The 6850-nt window shown below is 45.3% G+C and overlaps 1 long non-coding RNA gene across 1 annotated transcript; it reads right to left on the bottom strand.

Moving 5' to 3' along the window:
* Positions 1-2895: 2895 nt before the first annotated feature.
* On the bottom strand, positions 2896-6559 carry LOC141048400 (uncharacterized). Its single transcript, XR_012220047.1, has 2 exons — positions 5562-6559; positions 2896-3395 (listed from the first exon to the last, which is right to left on the bottom strand). It is a non-coding gene; the product is annotated as an uncharacterized lncRNA (long non-coding RNA).
* Between the last annotated feature and the right edge of the window lie 291 nt (positions 6560-6850).

Below are 6850 nucleotides of genomic sequence, written 5' to 3'. Positions count from 1 at the left end.
TGGTGAGCAGCCCATGCAGCCTTTATCTATCCCCCATTCTCACTGTAGATTGTAAGCTCTTACGGGCAGGGGAGTCATGATCTTCTCTTTAATTGTTGTATTATCTTTAATTTTGCTACTTATGACTTGTGTATGAACCGCTGAATTGTAAAACGCTGTGGAATATGTTGGCGCTATAAAGAGAGATTATTATTATCATGGCCCTTTCCCTGTTAGCACTGTATGGCTCTTTGCCTGTGGGTGCTGTATGGCCCTTTCCTATCAGGCACTATATGGCCCTTTCACCCACATGGGCGCTATGTGGCACTATACATATGGGAGCTATGTGGGAGTATACATATGGGCGCTATGTGGCAGTATACACTTGTGCGCTATGTGGCACTATACATATGGGCACTATGTGGGAGTATACATATGGGCGCTATGTGGCAGTATACACTTGTGCGCTATGTGGCACTATACATATGGGCACTATGTGGGAGTATACATATGGGCGCTATGTGGCACTATACATATGGGCGCTATGTGGCAGTATACATATGGGCGCTATGTGGCACTATACATATGGGCACTATGTGGGAGTATACATATTGGCGCTATGTGGCACTATACATATGGGCGCTATGTGGCACTATACATATGGGCGCTATGTGGCACTATACATATGGGCGCTATGTGGCACTATACATATGGGCGCTATGTGGCACTATACATATGGGCGCTATGTGGCAGTATACATATGGGCGCTATGTGACAGTATACATATTGGCGCTATGTGGCAGTATACATATGGGCGCTATGTGGCAGTATACATATGGGCGCTATGTTGCACTATACATATTGGTGCTATGTGGCACTATACATATTGGCGCTATGTGGCAGTATACATATGGATGCTATGTTGTACTATACATATTTGTGCTATGTTGCACTATACATATTGGCGCTATGTGGCACTATACATATTGGCGCTATGTGGCACTATACATATTGGCGCTATGTGGCAGTATACATATGGATGCTATGTTGTACTATACATATTGGTGCTATGTGGCACTATACATATTGGTGCTATGTGGCACTATACATATTGGTGCTATGTTGCACTATACATATTGGTGCTATGTGGCACTATACATATTGGCGCTATGTGGCACTATACATATTGGCGCTATGTGGCAGTATACATATGGATGCTATGTTGTACTATACATATTGGTGCTATGTGGCACTATACATATTGGTGCTATGTGGCACTATACATATTGGCGCTATGTGGCAGTATACATATGGATGCTATGTTGTACTATACATATTGGTGCTATGTGGCAGTATACATATGGACGCTATGTGGCAGTATACATATGGATGCTATGTTGTACTATACATATTGGTGCTATGTGGCACTATACATATTGGTGCTATGTGGCACTATACATATTGGCGCTATGTGGCAGTATACATATGGATGCTATGTTGTACTATACATATTGGTGCTATGTTGCACTATACATATTGGCGCTATGTGGCAGTATACATATGGATGCTATGTTGTACTATACATATTGGTGCTATGTGGCACTATACATATTGGCGCTATGTGGCACTATACATATTGGCGCTATGTGGCACTATACATATTGGCGCTATGTTACACTATACATATTGGTGCTATGTGGCACTATGCATATTGGCTCTAGGTTGCACTATACATATGGGCGCTAGGTGGCAATATACATATGGGCGCTATGTAGCAATACATATGGGCGCTATGTGGCAATATACACATAGGGGCTATGTGGCAGTATACAAATGGGTGCTTTGTGGCAGTATACATATGGGCGCTATGTGGCAGTATACATATGGGCGCTATGTGGCAGTATACATATTGGCGCTATGTGGCAGTATACAAATGGGTGCTTTGTGGCAGTATACATATGGGCGCTATGTGGCAGTATACATATGGACGCTATGTGGCAGTATACATATGGACGCTATGTGGGAGTATACATATGGGCATTATGTGGGAGTATACATATTGGCGCTATGTGGCAGTATACATTTGGGCTCTATGTGGCAGTATACATATGGACTCTATGTGACAGTATACATATTGGCGCTATGTGGCAGTATACATATGGACGCTATGTGGCAGTATACATATGGGCGCTATGTGGGAGTATACATATTGGCGCTATGTGGCAGTATACATATTGGCGCTATGTGGCAGTATACATATTGGCGCTATGTGGCAGTATACATATGGACGCTATGTAGCAGTATACAGATGGGTGCTATGTGGCACTATACATATGGGCGCTATGTGGCACTATACATATGGGCGCTATGTGGCACTATACATATGGGGGATTTGTGGCACTATACTTGTGGGTGCTTTGTGGCAGTATACATATGGGCTCTATGTGGCAGTATACATATTGGTGCTATGTGACAGTATACATATGGGCGCTATGTGGCAGTATACATATGGGCGCTATGTGGCAGTATACATATGGGTGCTTTGTGGCAGTATACATATGGGTGCTATGTGGCACTATACATATGGGTGCTTTGTGGCAGTATACATATGGGCGCTATGAGGCAGTATACATATGGGTGCTTTGTGGCAGTATACATATGGGCGCTATGTGGCAGTATACATATGGGCGCTATGAGGCAGTATACATATGGGTGCTTTGTGGCAGTATACATATGGGCGCTATGTGGCAGTATACATATGGGTGCTTTGTGGCACTATACATATGGGCTCTATGTGGCAGTATACATATGGACGCTATGTGGCACTATACATATGGGTGCTTTGTGGCAGTATGCACTAGAACAGAGTTCAGGATTATGTCACCGCCATATACAGTAATTCTCAGGAGACAGGTGAATAGTTGACATATTACAGCTCTGAGATTTATGAATTATCTTCAACGTAACAAACTATTCTGTCATCAGAAATGATCAAATGTTCCATCTGTGGCCATGGTAGTCATCGTGACACAGCACTGTGGACCGCCACCTTCCCACTACCCACCAGTCCTTCTTGGGACCCCTGGTAACATGTAACTGTGGGTAATCCAGGTGCCCAACATCAGGCCCTTCTTTATACATGTGTTTCCCTCACGGGGTCCAAATGTCAGGCCAAGCTGAACGTCACATGGAGACCACCAGCCTAAAACAAAGACATCTCTGCTAAATCCGCAGTCTAATGGCCCTCTGCATCGCATCCCGCTGGGCCCAGACGTCGAGGATAGGAGGGAACAGGCCACAAGGATGCGCGTTTGATATTTTTGCGTTTCGAGCCATTTCACATCTAGCGCTGGATGACATCTTGGATGGTTTTTCTTCTGGTTGGTGGCCGGTAGGTCGACTGCATTTTGACTGTCCTGCAGGAAAAAAGATATTGAGAAGCATAGAGGCAAAGACGGGGTTGTTTTCCATCCCAAGATTTGGAGGGCAAAGTGGAATGTTGCATCATTATCACCAGAGTTCCACTACTTTTACACACTCCATTTTTACTCACCAGTGTCCTCCACTTGGGAGGAGTGTCAGCTGACCGCTGCAGCTACTGATTGACTGCAGTGGTTACTAGACCAAGGAGATCAGGTGGAGATAGTAGCAACAGTACTGAGGGAGAAGCAGTGGGGTCCGGTAGGTCCAATTGTTTTTGTGCTTCGTCCATTTTTTTTTAACTAAGAAAAGGAGTGGACAACCCCTTTAACAAGTTCTAGAAGCACTAGGGTTATTGTCCCACCATTCTGCTTGTAGGCTCTGAGTTTACTGCCTATGCAGCCCCCTATTTCCGGGCATAGCCCTGGCACAATGACATGCCCATAGCAATTGCAGCTTTCCCTGAAACACTGAGCTGCAAACTCAGTTCCATTCACTATTTAGTGGGGTCGCCCACCTTTGGGAACTTTTTTATTTCTTACTTATATCCATGTATTTGGAGTCAAAAATAATTTTTGCAATTGGGTTTCATTAAAAATTTTGCACCGTTTGATTTTTTACACCATTTTTTGGCCTTTGCACACTGGTTTGCTTTTTGTTTTCCCTGCACTTTCAACTTTGATGCGGTCATAAAATCAGTTAAAAGGAGCTCAGAAAACACAGATAAAAGAGTTATAAACTTTCCTTCAGACCCCTCATAGACGGATGACTGACTGATTCTCAGTTTACTCATTCTACAGCCGGCGGCGATAGACATTGCAAATGATACAGGCTACAGAGGCAAACAGTGCAAAATATTTAATGCAAACTGATTGCAAAAATAATTTTTAGCCCCAGATATCTAAATTTAAGTTAACAAATAATAATTGTTCTGAAAGTTAGAAACCCCCTTTAAGATATGAAATGGCGTTGGTACAAATAGGGGCAAGAAAAATACGATTTGTGTCAAATTTTGCACCTTTTTGTTGGCATAGAGGGATGATACTGTCCTTCCTAGGTCTGTGGGCCCTGCCTAATGTCGGTTGTGTCTCGCTGTGGACTTGTAGGGAAGGTGACCTGACGGACGTACTTGTCTGTAGGGAGAAGGGACGGTTTGTGCACTGTAGACGGATGTTTGTAATGACAGAAGGGAAACAGCTGGGGGAAAATGGAATAGAAGTGTTGTACCTAAGTTTGACCACAAGATGGCAAGGGGGAGTGTGAGAACAGGACTTTACAGCAGTTTAGGGATACGAAAACGCTTAGTCATGGGGGACGGGGAGATAGGAACCCAGGAGGGGATTTCCCAAGAGGGGAGATAAATAGGACAGGAGAGGGTTCCAGACGGTTCCAGTCCCGGGAGGAGCTCAGGAGGAGAAGAGACAGTGAAGGAGAACGGACAGCAGTGGAGAGCTCGAACAAGGGGACTGAGGAGAAAAGAAGTCAGGGGGGTGGCCCTGACACGAAGAACCGCAGAACAGACGAGGCCTCCTGGGGTACCAAATGGACGACGACCTCGGACTGGTGAAGCGCTGGCGGTAGATAGGCCTAGGGCAGCCCCAGTGAAAGAGCCGCATGGAGCGTCACTACGGCAGAAGGAAGGTGCAGGTACCCGTGCCTGAATACGGAGAGCTGTGAAGGTGCTGCGGTGTATTGCTGCGGTCGTCAGGCTGACGGCCAATAGACTCGGACCTGTTGTACCCCAAATCTGCCTCCGGTTTGTGTCTGTGTCGTCTATTTGCGGTAAGCAGTGGACCACCCCCAATCTGGGCCCCTACTACAGACTCAGCTGCGGATCTACTACGAATGTTTCCTATGGAAGTGACCACAGATGTATTAAAGAAATAATTTTGCATATCCAGTAATTAAATTATCTGATCAGTGGTGGAGGGGGGCACTAATCAGGAAAAATGGAGGCACCGATGTCCTCTGCTAGATATCCAAATATAAAGGAAAAGTTTCGCCCGCAGAATTGAGCACCTCTGGGATTTAGCTTGGAGCATTCACAACCAATGGGGGCTTATTTTTAGACATCCGCTTACTAATCCTCTACGAGAACCTTCTTCCCAATGGCTGATACCAGAAAACAATGGATGATATAGATGTTTGCAAAATCCACCTACCGGAAACAAGCTGCCTCTGCAGATGTCCCAGATGAGAGAAGAAGCCAGCGGAGGTTTTCTGAAGCGGGTGGTGGAATCTCATAGAGTCATTTCCAGCGGGGACCGGGCACCTTTCATGGCGCCCAAAGCGATGTCGGTCCTCATGGGTGTTAGGACGGTTCTTCAGTGGAAAGGTCTGGTATGGGTCAATCTCGCCCGTCCGCAGCTTAGATTCAAGTTCTTGTCTGGTAAACTGAGGATGAGAAGAAGACAGCAAGACTGACCTGTAGACCACCAGTGCCAACTCACCGAAGAGTTCAGGTGGGCACGCTGGAGATGGGCATGGAGACACCGGATCACCACAAACCATGCAACCTAATGGCCGTAATCTGGGAAAAGTCTCCATTCCTGGAGACAAACCACCCTGGAGTTACCGCAAGGAGTTTGCTTTGAGTTCACCCATCGGATCTGCTGTGAATGTTTACCACAGTCCTGTTGCTGAGCTACTTGGCTGCCGTGATCAGCTCCTTGGAGACGTCTTCAGAGTCTCCTTTGTTATTTGCAATCCTTTATTGTGCCACATTCCAGATTCATTGCAAGAGAGGACTCTGACACACTGTAACCAGCGCTGCACCCGTGTCTCTTACTTCTGCTTGATTTCAGCCTCTGGATGTAAACGTGCTGTGTGACCATTTAGTTTTCTCCTTAGGACTATGCTTTTTTTTAATAGAAACCCCCTCACACAGACTGTTCCACTGCTTGAAACTTCATCAGTGTATTTCTTCTGCAACGCCCCCGGAGGGAACATTGTGCATTACAGAGCCGCACATGTTGGGTCCTCCAGATGGAAACTCTTTGTAGGTGTTTTTACTCTCTGGCTTTGACATGGGGGTCATGGATGAGTGACCCCTTCCGCTACATGTCCCCGTAATTCCGTAACTGGGGCACAAGAAAATAGGTTTTCTATACTGAATAACTGCTTTAAATGTTTCCTTTTTTACAATTACAGAAAATTAAATAAAAGTTATCCTTTCGGCCCCTTATAATTCTGCTCTCCCGTACCCGAGACCGACCTAGGACATATAAAAAAGATGTAATTGGACTAATTTTGCTCCAAGCTCCACCAGCAGGCTCGGACTGGCCCACAGGGTAACCGGGCAATCCTCCGGTAGGCCGCTATGAAGGAATGCTAATGAGCAGTGCTAGTATACATGATCCATAATTTGCAAAAAAAAGGTATAATATGATCATTCATTAAAAACGCTAAGTTATTATTACATAGAAGCAAAAGTAAATTTGCATGTAGCTGA

This window comes from Dendrobates tinctorius, unplaced genomic scaffold, assembly GCF_039654945.1.
Source record: "Dendrobates tinctorius isolate UK_male_01 unplaced genomic scaffold, ASM3965494v1 ptg000135l, whole genome shotgun sequence".
NCBI lineage: Eukaryota > Metazoa > Chordata > Amphibia > Anura > Dendrobatidae > Dendrobates > Dendrobates tinctorius.
The sequence above is the reverse complement of the archived record's forward strand: the minus strand, read 5'-3'. Positions and strand labels throughout refer to the sequence as shown.